This window comes from Mustela nivalis (genome assembly GCF_964662115.1).
Source record: "Mustela nivalis genome assembly, chromosome: 1".
Taxonomy (NCBI): domain Eukaryota; kingdom Metazoa; phylum Chordata; class Mammalia; order Carnivora; family Mustelidae; genus Mustela; species Mustela nivalis.
Genome location: NC_139020.1, coordinates 99493012 through 99505212, shown reverse-complemented (window position 1 = coordinate 99505212; position 12201 = coordinate 99493012).

Here is a 12201-nt window from a genome sequence, read left to right as displayed (position 1 = left end):
GGAGAGCTGTCAATGACAGGAAAGGAGCATGAGGAGTCTCCTGGGGAGCTGGTAATGTTGTTTCTTGACCTGGTCCTTGTTTGGATGGTTAGTGGTTACTGATATGGTATTACATGGCTGTGTTAACTTTGTGAAATTCAATAAGTTATACACGACTTCTATCTTCTGTTTATATTATAATCCAACAAAATCTGTAAAACCAACAAAGTAGAACTCCTACTGTTTTGATCATTTTATTCTCCTTCCTAGAATCTCCAGATCTCCACAGCTTTAAAGTTCAAATTCCTTAGTTTTCAATATGAGTTTTGCAATCTGTCCCATATATTTTTCCAGACCCATCTCCTACCCATCTCTGCTAAGTTCCAGCTATAGTGGAGTGTTTTAACCATGACTTTAGTCTTCCATGTACTTGTGTATCTTCAATACTTTGCTTGTATTGTCCCCTTTGTTTAGAATATGTATCCACATTCATTAACTTGATGGCCCGGCTGAAATGAAATACCACTTCCTTCAAAAAACCTTTCCTGATTTACCTAGACAGATGCATGTACTTTCTCTGTGTTCATATTGCTATAAAGACACACTTGCCTAGTTCCCAGTAAAGATTCCCATGTGTTTGCTCAATTAATCATTTTTTTGTGAATGGGGTGACCTGAAAAATGAGATATATATTTCAAAGAATCTTGTGATGGGCAAAGGCTGTCAGTAGGAATCATGGGCTTTACTGTTTGTCTTTGTTTACTTAGTACTATTGCCCCACCCCTAGCAAAGAAAGAATATCTTTGTGGGCTTCAAAGCTTTTTGTGTGGCTACATAATTTCCCAGGGCTAACTCTAGATGTTTCCCATAGCAGCTGCAAACTAAAGATAACTTTATTTTGCTCTTATCTTTTGGGGGATGGGGAGAAATAATAAAGATAAATGTATTTGTTTATTTCAAGTGAAAATAATATTTTAATCTACGAAGTATGAGCAAAAATAAAATAAGGTCAAATTCTGCCATATTCTTAGGACTGTATGCTTCTTGAGCCACATTTCAATCTTACAGCTGCATCTCCAGAGAAGTTTCTGATGTTAAGATTCCATTTCTGCATGATTTAAGTCTTTGCATATTAACTTGATCTCACTGTATGACTCAAAAATAATCTTCTAGTGTTCCAGCCAGTTACTACATTAGAAATAAACATATATTAGGAGATTAACTTGATTTGTGGGAATTTACCCTTATGTCAAAATGTACTAATATGTGTATGGAGAGAAAGGGAAAAAATAAACTACCTGAAAATTTCTTTATGAGCCCCCAGAGCTATAATAGAGAACCAGAAATTTGTGAATAAAAACTCACACTAATTTAACTGGACAACTTTAAGGTGTGTGGTTTTTTTCTTTTTGTTTTATATATACCAATTCAAAGCTTACAGTTTCTCCAGCCTCTGCAATTAAGGCTGCCTAATTCTGCAACTACCCTGGAGATATGAATGAGCTAAAAAGAGACTTTCTAATCAATTCTTATAATTATGCAGTCAGATGGAAAATACTGATAACTAAGTCTTATTCTTAGTTATGAGCTTTGCGTATTTGGAAGTAGATGGGTGGGCTGCAACACGGAGTATAGCATATGCCTAGATCTGGAATATATAAGTGACCTTCCTAAGCAGACATCTTAATGAGCCTTAGTTTTCATAGACAGTCTTAAAATATGAAAAGAGAAAAATACTGCATTAGGGTTTGTACAGCACTTTTTGCATAGTTTACTTTAAGATGCCATCAAATCATTCCCGGGCAGTTGAGACCATTGTGCAACCTGAAGTCTAGTGTGGTGACATCTCCTCCCTAAACAGCAGCACAGGTATAAGGAATAGCCCCAAGTGGTTGGCATCAGAGCCTGACTCAAACTGGGTCATTAACTGTTGGCTTATGTTGCTCCTCTTGAGCCACTACCACTCTTTCCACAGGCTCATGCTACTTTAGAAAACTCAAAGGTGTTAGATAAGACATATGCCTTTTGAATGTGGGTTACTGTAAAGATGTTGGATGCTTCAGTCTCCCATGTATCAGTAAAAAAAAGTCTGTATCCTCCTCGTCTCTGTCTCCTCCAAACCTAGGTAGAGCCTGGTTGCTGGGTTAATGGCACATAGATATACTCCCCTAGTGTCTCTGAGGCCCTGAGCACCCTCCTAATGGGCCTCTAGAACTAACTGCACTAACTGATAAAACCAGGCAGCCTTTTACTCAAGTAGTTTATGAGAGGTAAACCTCCCACCTAACCGCTTACCCTGTAATTGTTGTTCACCTATTATAATGTAAGGAGGGTAATTTGAGTGGGGGGAATAAAAAACATGGACTCTGAAGCCCCAGAATCCTGGGATCTAGTCCTATCTCTGCCATTTTGTACTTGCTTCTTAGAATCTTAGGCATTCCTTAAATATTCATCCCTCATGGGTTATTTGGGGATTTAGTGACACCTGAAAAATTGCCTGGCACATAGCAAAAACTCAAAACCAGTTTGAACCAGAAAGTTGTGTCAATTAAGGCTTAAGAATTTCTGATCCCGTGCAGCTTAAAAGCACTTCCATTATTAGTGAATCAGAAAATGCTGGGCACCTAACTCAGTTTTCCATCTCATCTCATTTACTCTTGTCACAGTGCCTTATGATTCTAGTTGGATGTTTTTGTCAAATGTATCTAGTTATATGCCAGATCTTTTCCCACCTCAAAAAGACTGCTTTTTACTCACTTTTCAACCTACTATCACAGTTCAAAACAAATAAACAAACAAGCAAATATTGGAAAAGTCGTGTGGGCTTTGGAAGGGTTGGGCCTTAGCCTATTTTGCTCTTGTTCTGCATAGTGGTGAAGGAATGAATGAATGAATGGCTAAGCTGGAGAGTGTTGGTAATTCATACAGTTTCATTAGCTAAAGGAAATAAGTCATGAAGTCACCACATGCTGTCAGTGGGCCAAGGGAATCATCCTTACATTTAAAGATCAGGGCATCCATTTTGGACTGTTCATGTTTTGGGTCTGTTGCTGACTCATACTATGACTCTGGAGAATTAAAATTAGCTTTGATATTGGGGGGAGGGGGTGATATTTGTCATGGGAGGATGAACTAATTAATTTGTATGACATACTATTTCATAGAAGTAAGGGATAATGAGTGTAATCATTAAAGAAAATTAGTTAATATTTCAAAAGTGGAAGCAAAACTACTGCATGGATGAAATTTGAGATTCGGGATCCTTGGGATAAAGAGTAGCATGAGGGACAGGACAACCACCAGCTCATTACTTTACTGAATGAAGTATCACAGAGCCTTGATAAGGTTGAGCTGTCTAGAAGGAGAACTTTACTAATATACATATAAGCTACACAAAAACATACCAGCTCAGGGTGCCATATCCTTTTCTCTCTCTTTCCCTCTCTTGCTCATTCTTTCTCTCCATTTCTCTCCCTGGATATTCCTAAGCATGACTTTTGTGATGAGTTTCCTCAAAACTTCTGAGATAGAACAGGTGAAAAGAAATGACTGTTGAGGTCATGTGGTTCCACGCTTTAATCTCACCAATTCTAGTCTGTTAAGAGTGACTCCTGTTGTTTCCCTGCCATGGGCTTATCCATGCTACTAGCAAATGAAGTCCACCTACCTATTCTCCACTCATTGGTTTCGGTTTTGCCCTAGAATATTACCCAGGAAAAAAACAACAAACAAACAGACAAAAAACTACTTGAGGTGAGCTGTTCTGGCCCTATGAAGTCTGATCTCTTCTTCTTCTTTTTTTAATCTAAATTCAATTATCCCACATACAGTACATCATTAGTTTCAAATGTAGTGTTCAATGATTCATCAGTTACATATAATACCCACATGATATGATGAGCACTGGGTGTTGATAAGTCTGATCTTTTCTAGTGATAGAACCCCAGACTTTTCATAATTCTACCTTCATAATTCTATAATTATTCTAATTCTATAAATTCCTGTCCCCTCACACTCTTCCCTTACTTCTCTGGACATGCTCCAATTTGCCTAGTTAGTCTGTAGTCAATAGCAGTGACTTTGCACTGATAAAATTCTACACACTGAGTTAACGCAGCTCACCCCCTGCCTTTATATCCCTCCTGTCCCACTGCTGTGTTCCTTAGGAGCCCTACCTGAGGATCTTGCCTTGAAGGGCCTTTGGGACAGTGATGACCTTGATTGGTAGAATCCTAGGAATTCTAGTTTGGTAGCTCTTATGATTTAGCAGCAAGTCAAACTGACTGTAGGTCTATTCTGGGGTCCTGTGACCCAACCATAATAAGTGGATTTCCATCAAACTCATAAATAAGCTCTTTTCATTCATCTATCCATCTTCCATTAAAGGTTTATTTACAATTTATAATGTTAGGGTCTGGGTATTTACAGATGGCTAAAACATAACACCTGCCCTCAAGGAGTTCCTAGTGTATTGGGAGAGATGTGTCCATCTTTATCATCATATAAGGACAGAGCTTGATAAAGCATTTTAAGAGTGCCATAAAAATTAGCATGGAAATTCATTTTACCCCTACCTGGATCTTGTTCTGCTCCTCTGGATCCAAGTTCTTGCTATCCTAGGACCCTGTCTGCTCATGGCAGACCCTATCACTGAATGTTGGCTTAGTCTATCTCCCAGCTAGACTGAATAGGTGGGGTCTTATCATTAGCTTGACTTCCCAATGCTGCTAGCTCTCATCACAAGAGATAATCCTGCCCCTTTCTGGGAATCTGCATTCTTTTCCTCTTTGTGGCTCTACCTGGTGGCCAGGTATTGATCTACATTCTTTTTAATAGGCATTTTTAATGTATATTTCTATCAGGTCTCAGTTGTGAGTTGCTCACATGATGTGGATTACTCTACATATTTTAATGTGCTTCCCTACATATCAATGATGAATTTTAGGCAAAATGTGTCTTGTCTTCAACCCTTTGATCTGCCCTCCTCAAATGTCATGATAAAGGAGCACGTAAAGCCAGTTGTGAGCTCTAGTTCCTGATCCCAGGCAGGCAATCCTCCTACTTTTCTGTTCAAGTGTCCTCTCCTGCTCTTATATTTGTTCCTTCTTCCACATCCTCCTGATTTTGTACCCTAGTCCCCAATAGCACATATCAGAATTCTGCTTCCTCATGGTATAGAGATAAAACCTGATAACAACTTCTTAGATAGGAGGCAGTGCTGTGTACTGGAAGGAACAGAAATCTTGGAATTAGATAAACTTAAGTCAATACCAGGGTATAACACTTTCTGGCTGTGTGAGCTTGGGTTAAATTTAAATAACCCAGCTGATGTGACCTAGAGATGTCTTCTGTTAAGTGGAGATAATAACTCAGCTCACAGATTTAAGAGGTCAGTATGAGTCAACACGTATAAAGCTCTTAGAACTTGGCAGATCCTCAGTATATACTTGTCCCTCCCTTCTCTTGTATATCAACACAAAAACCCCATCTGTAAATTTGTGATTTCTCTTCTGACCCTAAACCAGGGAACAACCACCATGTATCTGTGTAGTAGTTCTGACTTGACAAAAACTGCTCTTATGAGCCTTGGCAAGATTTCTATTTTGTCTTTAAAATATCATTGAAAATATATTTACCATTAGATTAGGACAAGGTGTGGAACAAGGAAATATATTCTCTTGGAAGAAGTTAAGATGGAGAGACCATCAATGAAGATCATCTTTCCCCTTTTTTAACTGCCATCAGCTCATGATGTGTATTTTTTTCTCTGAAACAAGCCCAGTATGAGTATGTCCATATAATTGTACCAACAGCATAGTAGCGGGAAGCAGTAATTGCATGAACCAGAAAGCTTGGGTTCAAATGCCAGTTGTACCTCCAACTAGGTGAATAATTTAGGACACTAGTTTCTTTTTTTTTTTTAACAGAATGTTATTAGAATGCTTCTAATAATAATATTGAATTGAGGTTGTTCTGAAGATGACCCAAGTTAATATATAGCCTGTATACCCTGTGTAAAGCCCTTAGAAAAGAACATGGCCCAAAGTAAACATCTTAATAATCTTTGCTATGATTATTCTACCCTTACCAGCATTATCATTTAGGAAAAAAATCTTTGTCAGTTTATAAAAAATATATCTTATGTTAATCTAAATTAATTTAATCGTTAAAAATATTTTTCATTTGTCCTCTTTCTGGGCTTAACATTTTCATTCTTAAAACTTATATTCATATTTCCTCCCACTTTTACATTTACACATTAATAATTTCAAAGAACTTTTTATGTTGATGATTATATCCCATCATCTTTTCTTTGTTATTTTTCCTTAAATGTCTATATTTTCAACCCAGATTAAAATTTTCTTCAAGATGGAAGACAGAGTTTACTTAAAAGTCTCTAAAGCAAAATATTGAAATTAAAATATCCTTAGCTTTTTAGGCATTTGTCTTATATTTTATAATATTTAAGGTAACATGGTGAGCTGACACAATTGGTCATAACTGTTTAAATTGTAGCTGGTGTTTTAGTAGGACAATCAATATCTAATTATGTATTTTATTAGATGAATAATTTCAGGAGGCTTAATCCTATCTTTACATAATATGGCCTATGTGACAATCCAACTGGTTTTACATAACTATATTTTCATTCTTGACTAATGGGCTTCAAAATTACACAAACCTTGGGAAGAGTCAAGATGCCGGAGAAGTAGCAGGCTGAGACTACTTCAGCTAGCAGGAGATCAGCTAGATAGCTTAACTGAAGATTGCAAACACCTACAAATCCATCGGCAGATCGAAGAGAAGAAGAACAGCAATTCTAGAAACAGAAAACAGAACAGCAATTCTAGAAACAGAAAAACAACCACTTTCTGAAAGGTAGGACTGGTGGAGAAGTGAATCCAAAGCGACGGGAAGATAGACCCTGGGGGGAGGGGCCGGCTCCCAGCAAGTGGCAGAGCAACGGAGCACAAAATCAGGACTTTTAAAAGTCTGTTCCACTGAGGGACATCGCTCCAGAGGCTAAACCGGGGCGAAGCCCACGCGGGGTCAGCGTGTCCTCAGGTCCCACAGGGTCATAGAAGGATTGGTGGTGTCTGAGTGCCGCAAGCTTACAGGTATTAGAATGGGGAAGCCAGCTACAGAGACAGAGCCGACAGTAAACTCGCAGCTTGGGGTTACCTTGAACCGGTCGCAGGCTCGGTGAGCTCGGAGCATGGCCGGAGGTCAGGCAGACAGACGGGAGTTATTGGGCGCTATTCTCTGAGGGCGCACTGAGGAGTGGGGCCCCGGGCTCTTGGCTCCTCTGGGCCAAAGACCAGGAGGCCGCCATTTGTGTTCCTGTCCTCCAGAACTCTATGGAAAGTGCTCAGGGAACAAAAGCTCCCGAAAGCAAACCCAAGCAGATTACTCAGCCCAGCCCCTTGTAAGGGTGGTGCAATTCTGCCTGAGGCAAGGACGCTTGAGAATCACTACAATAGGCCCCTCCCCCAGAAGATCAACAAGAAAGACCAAGTTCACCTACCAAGGAGTGCAGTTTCAATACCAAGGAGAGCAGCAGAATTCCAGAGGAAGAGAAAGCAAAGCACGGAACTCATGGCTTTCTCCCTATGATACTTTAGTCTTGCAGTTAATTTAATTTTTTTTTCTTTTTTTTCTATTCTTCTGCTAAAATTTTTTAACTTTTACCCTTTTCTTTTTTAATGTTTTTTTTAACTAGTTTACTTAATATATACATATATTTTTCTTTTTTATACTTCTTTATTCGTTTTCTTTTTTTAATTCTTGTCTTTCTTTCTTTTTTCCTTTCTTTTTTTTTCTTTTTCTTTTTTTTCCTCTTTCTTTCTTTCTGAACCTCTTTTTATCCCCTTTCTCCCCTCTCACGATTTGGGATCTCTTCTGATTTGGTTAAAGCACATTTTCCTGGGGTTGTTGCCACCCTTTGAGTATTTTACTTGCTCCTTCATATAATCTTATCTGGACAAAATGACAAGGTGGAAAATTTCACCACAAAAAAAGAACAAGAGGCAGTACCGAAGGCTAGGGACCTAATCAATACAGACATTGGTAATAGGTCAGATCTAGAGTTCAGAATTATGATTCTCAAGGTTCTAGCCAGGCTCAAAAAAGGCATGGAAGATATTAGAGAAACCCTTTCGGGAGATATAAAAGCCCTTTCGGGAGAAATAAAAGAACTAAAATATAACCAAGTTGAAATCAAAAAAGCTATTAATGAGGTGCAATAAAAAATGGAGGCTCTCACTGCTAGGATAAATGAGGCAGAAGAAAGAATTAGTGATATAGAAGACCAAATGACAGAGAATAAAGAAGCTGAGCAAAAGAGGGACAAACAGCTACTTGACCATGAGGGGAGAATTCGAGAGATAAGTGACACCATAAGACGAAACAACATTAGAATCATTGGGATTCCAGAAGAAGAAAGAGAGAGGGGAGCAGAAGGTATCCTGGAAAGAATTATTGGGGAGAATTTCCCCAATACAGCAAAGGGAACAAGCATCAAAATTCAGGAGGTTCAGAGAATGCCCCTCAAAATCAATAAGAATAGGCCCAGACCCCGTCACCTAATAGTAAAATTTACAAGTCTTAGTGACAAAGAGAAAATCCTGAAAGCAGCCCAGGAAAAGAAGTCTGTAACATACAATGGTAAAAATATTAGATTGGCAGCTGACTTATCCACAGAGACCTGGCAGGCCAGGAAGAACTGGCATGATATATTCAGAGCATTAACGAGAAGAACATGCAGCCAAGAATACTATATCCAGCTAGGCTATCATTGAAAATAGAAGGAGAGATTAAAAGCTTCCAGGACAAACAAAAACTGAAGGAATTTGCAAACACCAAACCAGCTCTACAGGAAATACTGAAAGGGGTCCTCTAAGCAAAGAGAGAGCCTACAAATGGTATATCAGAAAGGAACAGAGACAGTATACAGTAACAGTCACCTTACATGCAATACAATGGCACTAAATTCATATCTCTCAATAGTTACCCTGAATGTTAATGGGCTAAATGCCCCAATCAAAAGACACAGGGTATCAGAATGGATAAAAAACCCAAAACCCATCTATATGTTGCCTACAAGAACTCATTTTAAGCCCAAAGACACCTCCAGATTTAAAGTGAGGGGGTGGAAAAGAATTTACCATGCTAATGGACATCAGAAGAAAGCAGAAGTGGCAATCCTTATATCAGATCAACTAGATTTTAAGCCAAAGACTATAGTAAGAGATGAGGAAGGACACTATATCATACTCAAAGGGTCTGTCCAACAAAAAGATCTAACAGTTTTAAATATCTATGCTCCCAATGTGGGAGCAGCCAACTATATAAACCAATTAATAACAAAATTAAAGAAACACATCAACAATAATACAATAATAGTAGGAGACTTTAACACTCCCCTCACTGAAATGGACAGATCATCCAAGCAAAATATCAGCAAGGAAATAAAGGCCTTAAATGACACACTGGACCAGATGGACATCACAGATATATTCAGAACATTTCATCCAAAAGCAACAGAATACACATTCTTCTCTAGTGCACATGGAACATTCTCCAGAATAGATCACATCCTTGGTCCTAAATCAGGACTCAACACTCAACTGGTATCAAAAGATTGGGATCATTCCCTGCATATTTTCAGACCACAATGCTCTGAAGCTAGAACTCACCCACAAGAGGAGTTTGGAAAGAACCCAAATATATGTAGACTACACAGCATCCTTCTAAAAAATGAATGGGTCAAACAGGAAATTAAAGAAGAATTGAAAAAAATCATGGAAACAAATGATAATGAAAACACAACAGTTCAAAATCTGTGGGACACAACAAAGGCCGTCCTGAGAGGAAAATATATAGCGGTACAAGCGTTTCTCAAGAAACAAGAAAGGTCTCAAGTACACAACCTAACCCTACACCTAAAGGAGCTGGAGAAATAACAAGAAAGAAACCCTAAACCCAGCAGGAGAAGAGAAATCATAAAGATCAGAGCAGAAATCAATGAAATAGAAACAACAACAACAACAAAAAAAAACAATAGAACAAATCAACGAAACTAGGAGCTGGTTCTTTGAAAGAATTAATAAAATTGATAAACCCCTGGCCAGACTTATCAAAAAGAAAAGAGAAAGGACCCAAATAAATAAAATCATGAATGAAAGAGAGAGATCATGACTAACACCAAAGAAATACAAACAATTATAAGAACATACTATGAGCAACTCTACGCCAACAAATTTGACAATCTAGAAGAAATGGATGCATTCCTAGAAACATATAAACTACCACAGTAGAACCAGGAAGAAATAGAAAGCCTGAACAGACCCATCATCAGTAAGGAGATTGAAACAGTCATTAAAAATCTCCAAACAAACAAACGCCCAGGGCCAGACGGCTTCCGGGGGGAATTCTACCAAACATTTAAAGAAGAACTAATTCCTATTCTCCTGAAACTGTTCCAAAAAATAGAAATGGAAGGAAAACTTCCAAACTCAGTTTATGAGGCCAGCATCACCTTGATCCCCAAACCAGACAAGGATCCCATCAAAAAACAGAGCTATAGACCAATATCCTTGATGAACACAGATGCGAAAATTCTCATCCAAATACTAGCCAATAGGATTCAACAGTACATTAAAAGGATTATTCACCACGACCAAGTGGGATTTATTCCAGGGCTGCAAGGTTGGTTCAACATCTGCACATCAATCAATGTGATACAACACATCAATAAAAGAAAGAACAAGAACCATATGATACTCTCAATAGATGCTAAAAAAGCATTTGACAAAGTACAGCATCCCTTCCTGATCAAAATTCTTCAAAGTGTAGGGATAGAGGGCACATACCTCAATATTATCAAAGCCATTTATGAAAAACCCACCACAAATATCATTCTCAATGGAGAAAAACTAAAAGCTTTTCTGCTAAGGTCAGGAACATGGCAGGGATGTCCATTATCATCACTGCTATTCAACATAGTACTAGAAGTCCTAGCCTCAGCAATCAGACAACAAAAGGAAATTAAAGGCATCCAAATCGGCAAAGAAGTCAAACTATCACTCTTCACAGATGATATGATACTATATGTGGAAAACCCAAAAGACTCTACTCCAAAACTGCTAGAACTTATACAGGAATTCAGTAAAGTGTCAGGATATAAAATCAATGCACAGAAATCAGTTGCATTTCTCTACACCAACAACAAGACAGAAGAGAAATTTAGGAGTCAATCTCATTTACAATTGCACCCAAAACCATAAGATACCTAGGAATAAACCTAACCAAAGAGGCACAGAATCTATACTCAGAAAATTATAAAGTACTCATGAAAGAAATTGAGGAAGACACAAAGAAATGGAAAAATGTTCCATGCTCCTGGATTGGAAGAATAAATATTGTGAAAATGTCTATGCTACCTAAAGCAATCTACACATTTAATGCAATTCCTATCAAAGTACCATCCATCTTTTTCAAGGAAATGGAACAAATAATCCTGAAATTTATATGGAACCAGAAAAGACCTCAAATAGCCAAAGGGATATTGAAAAAAAAAAAAAAGCCAAAGTTGGTGGCATCACAATTCTGAACTTCAAGCTCTATTAGAAAGCTGTCATCATCAAGACAGCATGGTACTGGCACAAAAACAGACACATAGATCAATGGAACAGAATAGAAAGCCCAGAAATAGACCCTCAACTCTATGGTCAACTAATCTTCGACAAAGCAGGAAAGAATGTCCAATGGAAAAAAGACAGCCTCTTCAATAAATGGTGTTGGGCAAATTGGACAGCCACATGCAGAAAAATGAAATTGGACCATTGCCTTACACCACACACAAAAATAGACTCAAAATGGATGAAGGACCTCAATGTGCGAAAGGAATCCATCAAAATCCTTGAGGAGAACACAGGCAGCAACCTCTTTGACCTCAGCCGCAGCAACATCTTCCTAGGAACATCGCCAAAGGCAAGGGAAGCAAGGGCAAAAATTTACTATTGGGATTTTATCAAGATCAAAAGCTTTTGCACAGCAGAGGAAACAGTTAACAAAACCAAAAGACAACTGACAGAATGGGAGAAGATATTTGCAAACGACATATCAGATAAAGGACTAGTGTCCAGAATCTATAAAGAACTTAGCAAACTCAACACCCAAAGAACAAATAATCCAATGAAGAAATGGGCAGAGGACATGAAC